Source organism: Schistocerca cancellata, chromosome 2, assembly GCF_023864275.1.
Source record: "Schistocerca cancellata isolate TAMUIC-IGC-003103 chromosome 2, iqSchCanc2.1, whole genome shotgun sequence".
In the NCBI taxonomy this organism is placed as follows: Eukaryota; Metazoa; Arthropoda; class Insecta; order Orthoptera; family Acrididae; genus Schistocerca; species Schistocerca cancellata.
In genome coordinates this window covers 215,841,478-215,861,381 of record NC_064627.1, presented here as the reverse complement: position 1 = coordinate 215,861,381, position 19,904 = coordinate 215,841,478, and the positions used below count along the sequence as shown (strand labels likewise).

General features: G+C 44.1%; 1 pseudogene; it reads left to right on the top strand.

Moving 5' to 3' along the window:
• The first annotated feature begins 7,084 nt into the window (after positions 1-7,084).
• LOC126163774 (5S ribosomal RNA) lies at positions 7,085-7,201 on the top strand (annotated as a pseudogene).
• Positions 7,202-19,904: the final 12,703 nt, after the last annotated feature.

Below are 19,904 nucleotides of genomic sequence, written 5' to 3'. Positions count from 1 at the left end.
TATATATATATATATGAACTGGTTGTCACATAATTAAGGTAAAATCTGCTAAATACATTGTTTGCTCTGCAACAAATATTTCCTTTGCCAACCACACGCCTATTAGTAGTTAGAGCCTACAGTAGTTAGAGCCTACAGTAGTTAGAATCTTTTATTTCTTTTGAGTTCATTTTAAGGCAGTCAGATCGCGTTGCCGTTGAATATTGTGAGTAATTAATGAATAGGAAAAGTTTGAGTTGTCTTTGTCAGGGAAATTTCTGTAGGTCAGTGTTAAATAAAAAAATAATTTAAGACTTAGTTTCAAAGGTGCCAATGGTGGACTCTGACGTTTGTAGCGAATTCGACGTTCTAACTCATCCCAAAGGAATTCCATTCGGTTCGGGCCGGGATTGTGGGTAGGTTAGTCCATTACAGAAACGTTAGTGTCCGTAGATATTGCCTCACAGATGCTGCTTTGTGACAAGGTGCATTGTCATGCTGAATCAATCACCGTCTCCTAACTGTTCCTCTACTGTACGCGGTATACAATGCCGTAAACCCTGTTCGTATACTTCCACATTTAGCGTTTTCTTAAGCCCCATAAGGGGGCCACACCCCAACTACGAAAAGCGCGCCCACGCCGTAATATCACCCTTTCCGTTGGCACAACACATGAAGGTAGAAAAAATTACCCAGGCATTCGCCAAAAGCAAACCGTCCATCGGATTGCCACAGCGTACAGATTGATTGATCACTGCAAATCACTCGCTTCCAGCCACCCATTGTCTGGTGACGTTGCTCCTTGCACCACCTCAAGCGTCTCTTAGCACTGTCAACAGAAATTTGCTTATGAGGACCTGCTCGGTCATTGTACCCAACTGTTTTTAACTCTGTACGCACGGTCATTGTACTTGCTGAACCACTGCCTTTGGAACTCACGAGTGATTCCTTACGCTGTTTTCGTGCAATCGTTTACAGCCACCCACTGTTCGTCAGTACATGAGGTGTACCTAGTCTAGGTATCAAAAGTCCACTAGGCCAGCTTTCGAAGGGTTCAAATATCCGTGATGGATTTGTTACTCAGTGACATCCAACGACTGGTCTACGTTATAAGTCAGTGAGCTACCTCGAGCGATCCAGCCTGTTGTTACTACTTCTCTACGGACAACACAGTACTTCCCGCCTCCTTTCATACTGACGGGCCCGCCTCTCATGATACGAGGGCTGTGCGGAAAGTAAGGACCGATCGGTCGCGAAAAGAAAACCACAGCGAAATTCAAAATATTTTATCCGCAACAGTCATCCCACACCTTCCAACTACCTCTCTAAATATTCGCCGCTCCGACTTAGACATTTGTCGTGGCGTTGTACGAAGTTTCCAGTACCCTCGTCACAGAAAGCAGCCGCCTGTGCTTTCCTCCAGTTCTCTACGCTGGTCTGCCTTTCGTTGTTTGTGCCAAAATGTTGTCCTCGTAGCCAGCGGTTCATGTGAGCAGAGATGAAGAACGGAGGGCGCCAATGAAGGGCTGTATTGTGGGTGACCAAACACTTCCCATCGAAAACACTGCAGGAGCGTCTTCATTGCTGCTGCAGAACGCGGCTGAAAATTCTCTTGAAGAAAGAAACGCATGACGTTTATGTTATGTTGGCTGCATAGCTTCGAACGAAATCTCTCACCAGATCCACATACTTGGTGGGAGACACTGGTGTTTTACGCATTACTATCGTGATCACTTTGCCCCCTGAAATGGAAAGACCGACTTGAAGCGATCAACAGGCACTCTACAGACACTGCTCAACACATCTGTGCAAAGTTGCACGGGATTTTCACAGTGGTTTCCATTTCGCGTCCAATCTGACCTTACTTTCCGAATAAGCCTCATATCTAGTGATCAGTGCCACATTACATGGGGTTGGCCGGAAACTTTTGATCATATATATAGCCCTCTTGGAACGTGAGAAGCGTTTTTGTTGTGCCCTCTTTCCGAAGGGAGCATGGATTGCTTATTTACGCTGATTCCTGCAACTTGCGATTGCCGATTTACATTGATTGCTGCAACTTTGTAAGGTGCCGGAAGGTGAAGCAACCCGATCCTTTATTGTACACAGGATGGAAAGTTGACATAATTAAACGTAGGTGAGTGACAAAAGTAAAATACACAAATGAAAAATATTCATTTCCCTCTGTCACGCCTTTCTTTAACTGACGTCGCCACCGTCTTCAATCACATGGAAGCTGTGTTCTGAACAATCGATTAAACTTTGACGCAGTGACGTTTCGTAAACACTCGAACGTCGTAGATTCTTGGCGGTGTCCGTTTACTACCGTTGACTAAACACCCTTCTAAAAGGACATTACGGCAAGCTTTCAAAATTCTGTTGATTGTTTCCGTTGATTAGGTCTTTAGTGTAGCATGGGATCGTTTGTAGCGGGTTGTAGCATTCTGACTGTTTGTAATATCAGATCTTTTCTTTTCCACCTGCATGCTCTTCGGCAAAAACTTCGGAAAATGCGAGTTTAGTTTCGTTAAAAAAATCAGACTAATAAACCTTTAGGAAGTTTTATGTAAAAGTTACGCAGACTGTAACACCACAGCTCTTATGCTGTATGGATTTATTTTGCTTTTGATTTATTTAATGTCACATTGTTGATCTTCTGTAAATGTGTTTAAATCGATAGCATAAAATTGTGTACTCTTTTCTTTGTTAAAAACCTTTGGTGTCGTGATTTGATTCTATGCAAAGTAGTGTATCTGTAATTTAAAGTTCTTTGTCCCATTTGGAGGGAACAGAACTTATTGTATATAATTGTAATTTTGTGTGAATAATTTTTTGTAGAAGTGTCAATATGTGAAAATGTTCTGTTTTATTTAATGTATTTGTTTGCTGTTATGTAAATTGCTGATCCTCACTTAGGGTTCTTAGTTAGTTTGCATGTAAATGGTGTAGTGGTTCCCCTCTGGAACGGAACTGTGTAGCGCGCGTAAATTGTGGTTGGCATAGGTGGAAAAGGTGGAACTGATAGTCAGTCGAGGAAGAGCAGTCAGTCGGAGACGAGCAGTCAGTCGGAAAGGGGCTACCAAAATGTGCACTGCTATGTAAAGGTGCATATCATGCTGATTCAGAGAGAGGCTTTTACTGCTTCTTTCCAATGCCTCGGATGGGTGGATAAATAGCTGGATCTATTCTGGAATTTGTATGAATCATCGCCATGAAGATACGATAAAGTCCGGCAATTCTTCCTGTAATTCCACCTACCAACATGCAGTTGCCACCACATTGCGCAATCACTGTAACGTAATACTATATTGATGTACAGTGAAGGATCAGCCTAATGGATGTGTTAGTGTGCTGAAATATAAGGTAATTCATATCGGAATTTATTTACCTACCTTGATTTTACTCCTCATCATAACACCTCTCAGGGTCCTCTCCGTTTGAAGTAAAGTGATTACCGAGTGTCCTTACTGAAAGTACGTTGAAGCCTAGAGCTTTGTTAAATAATGCCTCTTGAACTTATTAAAAAGATAGTTAAAGCTAATGTGGTAACAGAGTGAGTTAAAGCAAATGTTATTTGTCCAATAATAATTTTCCTATTGAAACTGTTATTTAAAGTGCTGTTACCAACTCCAAACTTTAGGCTGAGTCTTATAAAGTAAATGATCACGTTGTTGTCTGTAGTAAATTCTAAAAAGGAGAGTCAGTTTCTTGCAATTTTGTCAACATTGTGTTTCGTTGTAGTAAAAGTGAGAAAGCTGCAGTTGTGAAACGTTACATTCTCATGTATGCCAAGTGTTTGTCTCTCTTGTGTGCATATTAACAGTATAAAGACCACTCAGTTTGTGTAAACCCTGAAAGTGATAGTGTTTTTCTGTACCTGTTATAATTTTGAAAATAGTTCCTGCTGCTCTAACTGTTAGCTTCAATCTTAAAACATATGTGTGTTAGAGTTCATTGCACTCGCGTGTTGCTAAGTCTAGGTTGTGTCTGTTGTGTTGTCCATTATAGTTACTTATACCTACTTTCATAAACGAGAATGTTAATCTTTCTCTTGCCTAATTAGGCTGGCGACCGTTTCCCTTATTCTATAAACAGTATAGCTAGGCAAAATTTTGTTTGTCACTATTCCAATATTAACGTAATTCTGACTTTCATTTCCGATAAGCCACTTCCATTAGGAACAATACGGTCAACTTAACAAAATTCCTCTTAGAGGGTAACACTGCTCTGTTGCTTTGTGCCATAGTTACTTTTACAAAATTGTTTTATGTTACAACCTGCTTCTGGCATTGAGGTTATGGTACAGTAGTTAGCAGACGGGGAGTGTTATAAGACGGCATTCTATTTGCTAAGGTGGAATAGTTACCTAGGAATCTTAGCTAAATACTGAGTTACGAAATGCTTGTGATGAAAAGTTATCGAAAAACAAGGCAGTGGTATATTGGATATGTTCAAAAAATGTGTGTGAAATCTTATGGGACTTAACTGCTAAGGTCATCAGTCCCTAAGCTTACACACTACTTAACCTAAATTATCCTAAGGACAAACACACACACGCATGCTCGAGGGAGGACTCGAACCTCCGCCGGGACCAGCCGCACAGTCCATGACTGCAGCGCCTCAGACCGCTCAGCTAATCCAGCGCGGCTATTGGATATGTCTTCGAAGTTTTTCGAGGCGGCGCCCTAGTATTAAAGATTTGCTGTGGTCATGCCACGAAATTTTTTAGTTACTGGAATTGTGGAAGATTACAGTTTACCGTCCCGGCGACAACGATGCCCTTACAGATTAAGTTCGTATAAGACAAAGACAAAGACAAGAAAACGCAGCGTTTGATATTTTAAATGTAGAATCTTTCCATTGCCCTTAATCGATTCGGTGAAGCCGCGGAAGACACAATTCTGAGTGAACATTCGGGGATCTGAACTTTATTTCCACCGAATATGAATCCAAACTTTTAATTACCAGGCACTTCGCTGCATCTTTGTCTGCCCATACCATTTTTCGGGTTCTTTTGTCTACTCAGGCGATAATTTGGAACCCAAGTGTCAACTTTACAAAAAAAATCTCTATTATCTTTAATCGTCACCTTAGCTGGTTCCAACAGTTTTTAGACACATCTGACGGTTACCGGCTTCTCTCTTCATAGAAGACATTTATCCTTCTCGCGCAGGTTAAAATAATATTCACACGCACCATGCAGTAGCTTTGTTGGATACCTGAGTTACACACTCAACTGCGGCCACCTCTAGTTGTGACGAGGGGCGCTGTATTGTTATTTCGATTGTCGAGCCTGTCGTTGGTTTGATGCATTTCTATTACCGCTTGTCAGCTCTCTTCCTGTTTTCAACCTACCTGCTACATCCATCACCAACGACTCTCTTTGTTAAATACGGTGTTCAACAATTCCTATTACAGACTTCTAGGGACTGTAGAGAGAACTTCGAACATAAAATTTTGGCAGGAAAGCCGTGTCTGCGATTCATGCTTTCATACAGACGGTTCACAGACTCTGGTGTGTGTTGAATAATTTCTGCTGGTGCCAGAACTCGTGCAAGTTCTTCTTCCGTGTTTGCAGTCTCATACACAAGCTTCTTCATATGAATCCACATGAAAAGTGATGGAAAGTGAAGAAATGAGTTAAAATATGTACCGCGGCTGGGATTTGCACCCGGGCGTCCTCTTTTACTAGGCAGGGCTACTAGCCATTACACCCCCGCAGCACCGTAGCCAAAGATGCTGCACGGACTAACCAAGTCCAATGCCCTCCCTAACACAAACTTCATTTCGCACAAATTTTAATTCATTTCTTCAGTTTCCATCATTATCGTAGATAAAGAGGAGACTCAAATGTCTCGAGGAAAATTCAATTATAGAAAACAAAAGCGACAGTGGTGGCCAAGGAGCTAGTGTACGTCGGCCTAGCCATCTGTCACCGTATGTTTGACTGAGATGTTCGCGGATGCCACGGGCAAAATGTACGGATGCGCCCTCATGCTGGAAGCACATTCGCTGACAGAGTGACATTGGTAAATCTTCCAATAATTCCACTAGTACCTCTTACAGGAATGTCAAGTAAGAGGGAACCGTTAAGACTCGGTTTGTATGCTTACCATGAACCGGTATATTTGAAAGTGATCCCCTCTTCAAATTCTTATATCCAAACGGTACACTTGCGTACATCGGTTCCTTCATGAAACTTTAACTCCTAAGCCCCCTCTGCACTTCGCAGAAGTCGTAATAGGCATTGTGAAACACCGTGTGTGCTGAGAAGCTCACTGAATTCAAAATTAGTCACTTCAGTGCACACATACAGATCAGTCGCTAAGGCTTTACGTATGGCGAGTGACGTTCTCAACCGCGCACGCTTTGCCCCCATATGAGCATAGGACAGTAGCGATCAGTGAGACAGACATTTAAGTTTGAAGCGGACATTGTACGTAAACATGGATAAACGTAAGGCCGTGGCAGAATGGCAAAAAGGGCTAATCGTGTTTGGCCGAGCCAATGGCCAAACGCTGTGTGAAGTTGCTGGATTTGTTGGTGTCTTACAACGGACTGTTCAGTGTATATTCTGCAACCAGTGGTGTAACAAATGTAGCCAAGAAACACGACTTCATAATTGTGGTCAGAGAAAGATCCTGACTGAGAAGGACCGGAGGCGCGTTTCACGGCTTGTGAATCAAAATCGCTTCCAAACTCGACGGGAATTGTTGCAGGCAGTGAATTAAGGTCCATCCCAAGCGACAGGAATTATATGCAATGAACATTTGGAGTCAGTCATTGCTCACACAGGCACGTAAAAGCGACAACAGCGAAGTTCATGGGGATGGAACATGTATGTGAGTGATTTTCCGAACACTCCCCCACCCCGTTACATCCTGTTTAGCCTGCAAAATCGCCTGACTTGAACCGCGTAGAAAATCTGTCGAGCATGTTGGAATAGCGGGTAAAACGCCGACATCAGCATCACCACAATTTGGTGGAACTGCGCAATAAAATCCTTAGCGAGCAACGTATCTGCGCAACGTATCTGCGCAACCTTATATACTCACGTCCTAACGGAGTCTAGGGACATAATTGTATGGTATTAAATGATTGTAATGGCAACGGCCTTGCCGCAGTGGATACACCGGTTCCCGTGAGATCACCGAAGTTAAGCGCTTTCGGGCGTGACCGGCAGTTGGATGGGTGACCACCCAGCCGCCATGCGCTGTTGCCGTTTTTCGGGGTGCACTAAGCCTCGTGATGCCAATTGAGGAGCTTCTCGACCGAATAGTAGCGGCTCCGGTCAAAGAAAACCATCATAACGACTGGGAGAGCGGTGTGCTGACCATACGCCCCTCCTATCTGCATCCTCAACTGAGGATGACACGGCAGTCGGATGGTCCCGATGGGCCACTTGTGGCCTGAAGACGGAGTGCTAAATGATTGTAATGATTTGTATAGAGATGACTAATTTTTTATCCAGTGACCTTATAGGAGAGTGCTCCTGGAATCCTTTCCTTCTACCATCCATTCAACTACAGTTTTCAGCAATGACGTCTTAATACGACGCGATCATTCTGTCTCGTCGTGTCACTGTATTCTTTACTAAACTTTTTTTTCTCGCTGATTTGTTACCAGCTGAATCAATCCATTTGATCAATAGTCTCTTGTAACATCACAGTTCAAAATCTTTTTTTTTTTTTTTTTCGTTTCTGTTTCATCCAAGATTCGGATTAATCGAAAGCTATGCTTCGTACATAGCTTTTCATGAATCTTTCTCTTGTCTCAAGATCCGTATTTTTACCACTTAACAGCCGTTTCTTTTTGCATAAAGTCCTATTGCCTTGTGCCTTTCTTGCTTGTAGTGTGTCCCCTTCTTTCGCAAAACCAAACCGATTCTCTGCTAGTTGTTCTTCCATTTAGGTTACAGCACTCTTGTGTTTTTGGTGCATACGATGCTGAAATGTTCTTAATGTTTTCTTGATAAAACGGTTGCCATGCTTTGCGTACTGGCGTTCGGTTTATACTCGATCATTTATAATAAGGACACATCCACATTGTCACATATAATCAGATGAAAAGCTTGTAACATACTACTACACGAAAAGGCAACATTAATTCATATCCGCTATGGAGTCTCACTGGAATTAAATTATTATTGATAGCTTAACAAGAATGCTTACAGAACGTTGGTCTTAACTTGTATGAGGGGCACAAAGGTACTGCTTTAATTTTCGAACAAATTTTGTAGCAGTTTATCCAAAACGTAACAAAGAACTAATATTGACAAACGTTAGTTCATGAGGCCTCAGAAATATCAATTTTGGCTTACCATAAGCAACTGCGAGATTAATTCTTTTTTTGTATTTTTAGTGTATTAATTGTGTGTAGACTAAGTTTAGTGGTTACAGCAATGTATTTTTACTAGTGAATTCTGGTTTTTGTTTTTGTCCGCCCCCGGTAGCTGAGTGGTCTGCGCGACAGAATGTCAATCCTAAGGGCCCGGGTTCGATTCCCGGGTGGGTCGGAGATTTTTCTCCGCTCAGGGACTGAGTGTTGTATTGTCATCATCATTTCATCCCCATCGACACGCAAGTCGCGGAAGTGGCGTCAAATCGAAAGACTTGCACCAGGCGAACGGTCTACCCGACGGGAGGGCTCGTCACACATTATTATTATTATTATTATTATTGTTGTCTTTGACTGTCCGAACTCCTAATCTGCATCGTGCACAACGGTGTGTTTTCTTCGTGTTTGGTTCCATTTATAGGGATCGCAATGCTTTCTTAACTTTGTGTTGAACATTCTGTTGCGGCTGCCCTTATTCTTTTTCTACCGCTTTGATTTTCTTAAATAAGATGTGTCGTTTTTCTTGACTATACTTAAATATGCACAGAAATTGTTATTGATGCTCTTAGGCAATAAATAGGCTTGAATCAAACAAATTTCCTGAAAATTACAAATAAAGTCGAAGCAGCAGATATAGGAATATCCAGGCTAGTACTAATATTTTCGGTCTGCTCACAATCGTTGATTTTCAGTCACATTTGATCTCAGTGTGCGATATACTCGTATAATTGTACTAGTGAACTCGGCAGTTGTTAAATATTTGGGAGTTATATACTTGTCCTAATCTGGAGGCCCCTCGTTGCGATTCTACCCACTTAGACGTATGGAACTCCATATCATAATTAATCGTGTAGAATGTGAATGAAAAAGACTCATTTGTTCTCGTTTTCGACTTTTATTGTTTTTAAGTCTTTCTTAACTTTTTGTACACAACACAATTCCAAAACTGCCGAATATACACTATTTTTCGTACTTTGGATACTATGTGGTGAGAGTAAGATGTAGTTTTCAGCACTATCAATTCGTGAAAGGCCAACATACAACTGACCATTCGAAAGATACTCGGACTGCAAATCAGTTCCTACGTATTTGAAAGTCTGACCTTGTGCTTTGTTTATTGTTATTGCAAACGAAACCTTGATTTGGAATTAAAGGCGCTTAAAATAAATAGGTAACGCTGATGGGATCATTAGCATACGGGGTGCGAGAGCGATCTGTCCAGCTGCAGAACCTGTGAAGATAGTAGCTTCAATGGCATCACCTCACAAACCTTTAATCCCCAAACAGGTACCATTACAAAGTCCCTGAGGATTGAGACTGCGGCCGGCCGGTGTGGCCGAGCGGTTCTAGGCGCTTCAGTCTGGAACCGCGCGACTGCTACGGTCGCAGGTTCGAATCCTGCCTCGGGCATGGTTGTGTGTGATGTCCTTAGGTTAGTTAGGTTTAAGTAGTTCTAAGTTCTAGGGGACTGATGACCTCAGATGTTAAGTCCCATAGTGCTCAGAGCCATTAGAACCATTTTGAGATTGCGTGGTATTATTATATGAACACCAGCTTTAAGCTTCAAACTGTCTGATGTAAAGCCAGCTGGATTCACTGAATTTAGAGATTATTGAGGATACTGAACTACGTCTGCTATGGCGACTACAGTATCAATGGATTGGTGTTCCAAAATAAAATAAAATAAAACAGTTGTGAGCACTATGGGACTTAACATCTGAGATCATCAGTCTCCTAGAGCTTAGAACTACTTAAACCTAACTAACCTAAGGACATCACATACAACCATGCCCGAGGAAGGATTCGAACCTGCGACCGTAGCAGTTTCGGGGTTCCAGACTGAAGCGCCTAGATCCGCTCGGTCATAATGGCTAGCGATTGGTATTCCCCTTAATTCCCATTACTCTGCCCGAAATGACTGTTTATTTCAGAGCCAACGGTAAACACAACTTTCGTAATATCCCGGTTTCCTTTTAAAACCGATTGCGAGGAAGAAAACAAAAGAGCACATTGTCATGTACACAATGTCTGTAAAAATTATATGTAAGGAGAAACAGTATAGGAGTACTATACGAGATAAACAGTTTGTGTAATGGTTTAAATGCCTTTCTATCGTAGTTGAAACCCACTGCGAGAAAGAAAATGAAACCGCGTATTTTCACAGCACAAGACATTGTTTCTAATAGTTAGTTTTAACAGAAAACAGGTACACTGTTGTTTTAAACAATTTATGGTCTACATCCGTCCGATTATTTATTAGAGTATCGTGTAATATCGGACAAGAAGTTTTAAAGATTTTATGTAAGTATAGAGTCGAACTATCGTTAATTAACCAGCATAAACGCTTATTGATTAGATAGATTACGCTCTCACAAAAGCGTTGCTTCGTAGCTAACCACTCCTCATCATCGTTCAGTAAAAGAGGCAGCCTCGAAACCATTATCCTCCTTCATAACTGTCTCATACGGTAGCATCTCTATGTTCAGAATTCGATAGGAGAAAATCAAATTTAATGGCTTGACACTACTTAGCCTGCACTCCGCTTTGATACACCTTTCTCATTAAATATAAGCTCTGGAACAAACCGATGTTTTCATGGATTCGATAATCGCTCGAACGATCAAGGAAGACCATCGTGCAGAAATAATAAACAGCTAATCAGTTACAAAAATTGAACGTTTATTACAACCGTGGTTTCAATGTTTATAAAAACGTCTTATTCTGAAGAAAATACTGACAACTGGACTACATGTAGTCATGGCCGGCCGAAGTGGCCGCGCGGTTCTGGCGCTGCAGTCTGGAACCGCGAGACCGCTACGGTCGCAGGTTCGAATCCTGCCTCGGGCATGGATGTGTGTGATGTCCTTAGGTTAGTTAGGTTTAACTAGTTCTACGTTCTAGGGGACTAATGACCTCAGCAGTTGAGTCCCATAGTGCTCAGAGCCATTTGAACCCATTTTTGAACATGTTGTCATTGAGGTACGTTAAATTTTGCCAAGAGGTGTCAGATATGAAGTTTCACACAACATGGTTGTTATTTGGCATTTACTCACCAGTGTACAGCTCTGAAGTCTTTCGGCTATATTTAAACGTACCTCTATATTCATTATTTCTACAAGAAGATTTCATCCTACGGTAGCGGCTCCAGCCAGCTAAGTACAAAGTTTTAAAATTAGAACATGGAAGACAATCGCGCACATTCTCTTCTTTCCTTCAGTTGTTCCTCTCCCATGATCTCTCTCTTCCACCGATTTTACATTAATATACTAATTTTCCTGGACATAGCATTTTATACGAATATGATAGGCAATATTTCAAAAAGAAAGTCACTTATATAATTCTGTAAATTCATAAATACGAGAGTTGGAACTTTAACAGTGGCAACTATTTATTTGCAGCTCGTACAAAACAGATACGTGTTTAAAAGTTTTACTGGCCTTCTATTAAATCTATTCCGAGACGACTGGGAGCTGTTGTGATTGCCAACGATTTTCCTACACGATATTAGGTATGGTAATGCATTGTGGCTCTGGCGTTTTCATATTTATGTCCACCCCTGCATCTGCATGCGGAGTCGCATCACCATGCTAGATAGAACGCTGTGCTACATTCGCTAGCATCAGGAGCGCACTGGATTAGCGACGCTGACAACCTCCAATATGAATTGAACGATCCCCGGATATGAATGTAGTAACGAGAACATACAAATAGCTGTGAGATTGTGAAAATGAAACAGACAAAGTAACAAAAGAAGCTCTTCCTGCTACCTTACCTGAAAGGCGCCAGAGACCATATAGGCAACGTGCTGCGCAGTGGGAAAATTAAACTTCACTACTGGCCATTAAAATTGCTGCACGAAGAAGAAATGCAGATGATAAACGGGTATTCATTGGACAAATATATTATACTAGAACTGACATGTGATTACATTTTCACGCAATTTGGGTGCATAGATCCTGAGAAATCACTACACAGAAGAACCACCTCTGGCCGTAAAACGGCATTGCCACGTCTGGGCATTGAGTCAGAGCTTGGATGGCGTGTACAGGTAGAGCTGCCCATGCAGCTTCAACACGATACCACAGTTCATCAAGAGTGGCGTATTGTGACGAGCCAGTTGCCCAGCCATCATTGACCAGACGTTTGGTGAGAGATCTGGAGAATGTGCTGGCCAGGGCAGCAGTCGAACATTTCTGTATCCAGAAAGGCCCGTAAAGGAGCTGCAACTTGCTGTCGTGCATTATCCTGCTGAAATGAAGGGTTTCGTAGGGATCAAATGAAGGGTAGAACCACGGGTCGTAACACATCTGAAATGTAACGTCCACTGTTCAAAGTGCCGTCAATGCGAACAAAAGGTGACCGAAACGTGTAACCAATCGCACACCATAACCATCACGCCAGGTGATACGCCAGTATGGCGATGACGAATACACGTTTCCAATGTGCGTTCACCGCGATGTCGCCAAACACGGATGCGACCAAAAAATGGTCCAAATGGCTCTGAGCACTATGGGACTCAACTGCTGTGGTCATAAGTCCCCTAGAACTACTTAAACCTAACTAACCTAAGGACAGCACACAACACCCAGCCATCACGAGGCAAAGAAAATCCCTGACCCCGCCGGGAATCGAACCCGGGAACCCGGGCGTGGGAAGCGAGAACGCTACCGCACGACCACGAGATGCGAGCGGATGCGACCATCATGATGCTGTAAACAGAACATGGATTCATCCGAAAAAATGATGTTTTGCTATTAGTACACCCAGGTTCGTTGTTGAGTACACCATCGCATTCGCTCCTGTCTGTGATGCAGCGTCAAGTGTAAAAGAAGCTATGGTCTCCGAGCTGATAGTCCATGCTGCTGCAAACGCCATCGAACTGTTCGTGCAGATGGTTCTTGTCTTGCAAATGTCCCCATCTGTTCACTCAGGGATCGAGACTGCTGCACGATCCGTTACAGCCATGCGGATAAGCTGCCGTTGGGATCCAGCACGGCGTTCCGTATTACCCTCCTGAACCCACCGATTCCATATTCTGCTAACAGTCATTGGATGACGACCAACGCGAGCGCAGTGTCGCGATACGATAAACCGCAATCGCGATAGGCTACAATCCGACCTTTATCAAAGTCGGAAAAGATTTCTCCTCCTTACACGAGGCATCACAACAACGTTTCACCAGGCAACGCCGGTCAACTGCTGTTTGTGTATGAGAAATCGGTTGGAAACTTTCCTCATGTCAGCACGTTGTAGGTGTCGCCACCGGCGCCAACCTTGTGTGAATGCTCTGAGAAGCTTATCATTTGCATATCACCTCATCTTCTTCCTGTCGGTTAAATTTCGCGTCTGTAGCACGTCATCTTCATGGTGTGGCAATTTTAATGGCCAGTAGTGTAATTTTCCATTGAGGCCGCAAGACTGAGATGTTTTGAGGCCCACGAAGTATTCCATAAAAATGCTCTCCACTCTGTAGGCGTCTGCAAACTTCGATGTGATGCCGACGTTGGTACAACTGCGAGACTGATAAGTTTTCGCATGCCGGAGCCTGAACGCTGCGTACGACTGGGACAAATCAGTTATAACACCGCTAGGACTATGACCGTTCTATCAATTTTCTACAACCTCATGTGATTGTTCGGTTGTCTTTAATGCAGCAGAGACCATTGGAACGATTAAACGCCCTAAGATTGTGATCTGGTGGGATGGCTACACGTTACAAACGACCAGGCTGCCAGCAATCCCAGTCTATCGGGCCGCTTGTGTTCGCCAGCCAGCAGCTCGGTTTCAATAGGTATAAACTAGCGGGCACGAGAGAACTGCCGTGCAGCTTCAACATTCTGCTCCAGGAAAACGCTGCTCTTGAGCACAAGCTGCTGATTCGCCCTTGCTTATCAGTCATTTGCCAGAGCAGGAGCATACCATACAGTCATCGCCCCACAGTAATGTTTACTTCTAATTGTCCAATGACATCCCAGAATGTGACGTCGTTACCCATCTGACAATGTATATCGGGGAAGACAATCACCGCAGTCGTCGATCTGAAGAGCACCGCTCCAATGTCGGTGGAGACGTCGACGTTTAAATTGATTTTTGTTTCATAATGACGGGGCCTCATAATCAAAATGATTTTATTAACAGTGACATTGACTGTGATAACCTACGAACTTATTCATCAATTCGCTCTGCTCTTGCATGACATATAGAGTATCGTAGATAACGGCGTTCAGATTAATATCGTGGTTCTGTAATTCCAGAAGGCGATATACAGGGTGGTCCATTAATCGTGGCCGGGCCAAATATCTCACGAAATAACCGTCAAACGAAAAAGCTACAAAGAACGAAACTTGTCTAGCTTGAAGGGGGAAACCAGATGGCGCTACGGGTGACCCGCTAGATGGCACTGCCATAGGTCAAACGGATATCAACTTCGTTGTATTTTAAAACAGGAACCCCCATTTGTATTACATATTCGTGTAGTACGTAAAGAAATATGAATGTTTTAGTTGGACCACTTTTTTCGCTTTGTGATAGATGGCGCTTTAATAGTCACATATGGCTCACAATTTTAGACGAACTGTTGGTAACAGGTAGGATTTTTAAATTGAAAAACAGAACGTAGGTACGTTTGAGCATTTTATTTCCGTTGTTCCAATGTGATACATGTACCTTTGTGAACTTATCATTTCTGAGAACGCATGCTGTTAAATACCACATTAATGCAATAAATGCTCAAAATGATGTCCGTCGACCTCAATGCATTTGGCAATACGTGTAACGACATTCCTCTCAACAGCGAGTAGTTCACCTTCCTTAATGTTCGCATATGCACTGACAATGCGCTGACGCCGCTCGTGGTCTCGCGGTAGCGTTCTCGCTTCCCGAGCACGGGGTCCCGGGTTCGATTCCCGGCGGGGTCAGGGATTTTCACCTGCCTCGAGATGACTGGGTGTTTGTGTTGTCCTCATCATTCCATCATCATCCAGGAAAGTGGCGAAATTGGACTGAGCAAAGGTTGGCAAATTGTACGGGCACTGATAACCACGCAGTTGAGCGCCCCACAAACCAAACATCATCATCATCATCAATGCGCTGACGCATGTTGTCAGGCGTTGTCGGTCGATCACGATAGCAAATATCCTTCAACTTCCCCACAGAAAGAAATCCGGGGACGTCAGATCCGGTGAACGTGCGGGCCATGGTATGATGCTTCGACGACCAATCCACCTGTCATGAAATATGCAATTCGATACCGCTTCAACCGCACGCCAGCTATGTGCCGGACTTCCATAATGTCGGAAGTTCATCGCCATTCTGTCATGCAGTGAAACATCTTGTAGTAACATCTTGTAGTAACATTGGAAGAACATTACGTAGGAAATCAGTATACATTGCATCATTTAGATTGCCATCGATAAAATGGGGGCCAATTATCCTTCTTCCCATAATGCCGAACCATACATTAACCCGCAAAGGTCGCTGATGTTCCACTTGTCGCAGCCATCGTGGATTTTCCGTTGCCCAGTAGTGCATATTATGTCGGTTTACGTTACCGCCGTTGGTGAATGACGCTTCGTCGCAAAATAGAACGCGTGCAAAAAATCTGTCATCGTCCCGTAATTTCCCTTGTGCCCAGTGTGCCCAGTGGCAGAACTGTACACGACGCTCAAAGTCATCGCCACGCAATTCCTGGTGCATAGAAATATGGTACGGGTGCAATCTATGTTGATATAGCATTCTCAACCCGACGTTTTTGAGATTCCCCATTCTCGCGCAATTTGTCTGCTACTGATGTGCGGATTAGCCGCAACAGCAGCTAAAACACCTACGTGGGCATCATTTGTTGCAGGTCGTGGTTGACGTTCCACATGTGGCTGAACACTTCCTGTTTCCTTAAATAACGTAACTATCCGGCCAACAGTCCGGACACTTGGATGATGTCGTCCAGGATACCGAGCAGCATACGGAGCACACGCCCGTCGGTCATTTTGATCATAACAGCCATACATCAACACGATATCGACCTTTTCCGCAATAAGTAAACGGTCCATTTTAACACGGGTAATGTATCACGAAGCAAATACCGTCCGCACTGGCGGAATGTTACGTGACAGCACGTTCTTATACGTTTGTGACTATTAAGCGCCATCTATCACAAAGCGAAAAAAGTGGTCCAACTAAAACAATCATATTTCTTTACGTACTACATGAATATGTAATAAAAATGTGGGTTCCTATTTAAAAAAAAACACACACAGTTGATATCCGTTTGACCTATGGCAGCGCCATCTAGCGGACTAACCATAGCGCCATCTTGTTTCGCCCTTTAACCTAGATGAGTTTCGTTCTTTGTAGTTTTTTCGTTTGATGCTTATTTCGTGAGATATTTGGCCCGGTCACTATCAATGGACCACCCTGTATATGCAAACTGCAGCTTAGTGAGCAAGATACGAGCTTACTGAAAACCCAGACAGCATTGTTACTCGATTCTCGATTTTTTAACAGGTACAGATCAAGAAATTCTTAGCGACGTGAAATCGTCAGATGTAAAAGTCACTTTGGGAGCACCACAAGGGAGTGTCGTAGGATCGCCACTGTTCACCATCTGTGTTAATAATCTTGTGGGCAACGAGAAGCTCTCAAGAGTTACTGAGCCACCAACGGAGAGATACGCGAGGAAATTACTAAGAGATACAGCAGTGCGAAAAAATGGACCAGAGGCCAGTCTGGTGCGGCAGACGTAATTACGGCTGCGAACACAATTAAATGGTCTCAAGACACATAGCCTGGAGATGCGTCACGGGAGTTCTTCTCTGGGTTCCAAGACATGAGAAAAAACTAGAACACGGCGTAATGGAAAAGTGTTTAGCAAATGGCTCGTGATGATGATCTAATAAGTATTAGAGTCTAACAAAATAGTGATAATCAAAATTCTTACTAGCTCTGACACATTTGCGAATGAAAGCACTAACCCAGGAGGAGTGCAATTTGTTTCTTCTATCCCAACTATGCTCATAAAAAAGAGTTTGTCACCAGTCTATTGATTTCGGTCAGTGGTTTCCATCTTCAGATTCCTGTACATCTATCTTCTGATGGATACTGGGACAAAAGCTGTTACTTTATTTTATTTGTAGTATAGATTGCACGATTAGCAGTATTTACTGGTCTTATTCATATGCAAATGGTTCCAGTGTTACAGTACTCAATCTACTGGCTGCTGTACGACTCCGGGTGATTGCGTTGACACAGGGAAATTATTATTGTTCTTTCTGTAGAAGAAACTATCGCCGTCCGCTATACCCAAGATTCTTAATCACTTATGATGTGTACGATGGCAGTATATCAACTCAACTGCACATGAGTGAAGATGGTGTACGGTAACACCGAAACCGGTTACATATGTATAAAGCCAGTAAGTACAGCTGATGTTGTTATCCTTAGAACATAATAGATCTCCAGATCTGTGCAAATCATATCGTAATATATTAAAGCCACAGTGATGATGCAAAAAAAAAATGTTCAAATGTGTTTGAAATTTTATGGGACTTAAGCCTACACACTAATTAACCTAAATTATCCAAAGGACAAACACACACACACCGAGCGAGGTGGCGCAGTGCTTAGACACTGGACTCGCATACGGGAGGACGACGGTTCAATCCCGCGTTCGGCCATCCTGATTTAGGTTTTCCATGATTTCCCTAAATCGCTCCGAGCAAATGCCGGGATGGTTCCTGTGAAAGGCCACGGCCGACTTCCTTCCCCATCCTTCCCTAATCCGATGAGACCGATAACCTCGCTGTCTGGTCTCCTTCCCCAAACAACCCAACCCAAACACACACACCCATGCCCGAGGGAGGACTCGAACCGAGATCAGCGGCACAGTCCATGACTGAAGCGCCCGAGACCGCGCGGCTAATCCCGCTCGCAGTGATGATGCCAGTCGTGCCTTATTACACTCCTGGAAATTGAAATAAGAACACCGTGAATTCATTGTCCCAGGAAGGGGAAACTTTATTGACACATTCCTGGGGTCAGATACATCACATGATCACACTGACAGAACCATAGGCACATAGACACAGGCAACAGAGCATGCACAATGTCGGCACTAGTACAGTGTATATCCACCTTTCGCAGCAATGCAGGCTGCTATTCTCCCATGGAGACGATCGTAGAGATGCTGGATGTAGTCCTGTGGAACGGCTTGCCATGCCATTTCCACCTGGCGCCTCAGTTGGACCAGCGTTCGTGCTGGACGTGCAGACCGCGTGAGACGACGCTTCATCCAGTCCCAAACATGCTCAATGGGGGACAGATCCGGAGATCTTGCTGGCCAGGGTAGTTGACTTACACCTTCTAGAGCACGTTGGGGGGCACGGGATACATGCTGACGTGCATTGTCCTGTTGGAACAGCAAGTTCCCTTGCCGGTCTAGGAATGGTAGAACGATGGGTTCGATGACGGTTTGGATGTACCGTGCACTATTCAGTGTCCCCTCGACGATCACCAGTGGTGTACGGCCAGTGTAGGAGATCGCTCCCCACACCATGATGCCGGGTGTTGGCCCTGTGTGCCTCGGTCGTATGCAGTCCTGATTGTGGCGCTCACCTGCACGGCGCCAAACACGCATACGACCATCATTGGCACCAAGGCAGAAGCGACTCTCATCGCTGAAGACGACACGTCTCCATTCGTCCCTCCATTCACGCCTGTCGCGACACCACTGGAGGCGGGCTGCACGATGTTGGGGCGTGAGCGGAAGACGGCCTAACGGTGTGCGGGACCGTAGCCCAGCTTCATGGAGACGGTTGCGAATGGTCCTCGCCGATACCCCAGGAGCAACAGTGTCCCTAATTTGCTGGGAAGTGGCGGTGCGGTCCCCTACGGCACTGCGTAGGATCCTACGGTCTTGGCGTGCATCCGTGCGTCGCTGCGGTCCGGTCCCAGGTCGACGGGCACGTGCACCTTCCGCCGACCACTGGCGACAACATCGATGTACTGTGGAGACCTCACGCCCCACGTGTTGAGCAATTCGGCGGTACGTCCACCCGGCCTCGCGCATGCCCACTATACGCCCTCGCTCAAAGTCCGTCAACTGCACATACGGTTCACGTCCACGCTGTCGCGGCATGCTACCAGTGTTAAAGACTGCGATGGAGCTCCGTATGCCACGGCAAACTGGCTGACACTGACGGCGGCGGTGCACAAATGCTGCGCAGCTAGCGCCATTCGACGGCCAACACCGCGGTTCCTGGTGTGTCCGCTGTGCCGTGCGTGTGATCATTGCTTGTACAGCCCTCTCGCAGTGTCCGGAGCAAGTATGGTGGGTCTGACACACCGGTGTCAATGTGTTCTTTTTTCCATTTCCAGGAGTGTATATTATAATATGTTTTAAGCAGATCTTAAGATGATCACCACTGACATAATTAAGGGAGGACAAAATTTTTTGTGATCATAAATTGGAATAAAATAATCAAATTCTAGATTTTTTTAAAATGTTTTAGATTCGTGACTAAACATTGACTGAACTTGTTTTGTTTTTGCGTCCCAGAAAATTCTGTATTACGACCCAGGAGGTAATTAGCTTC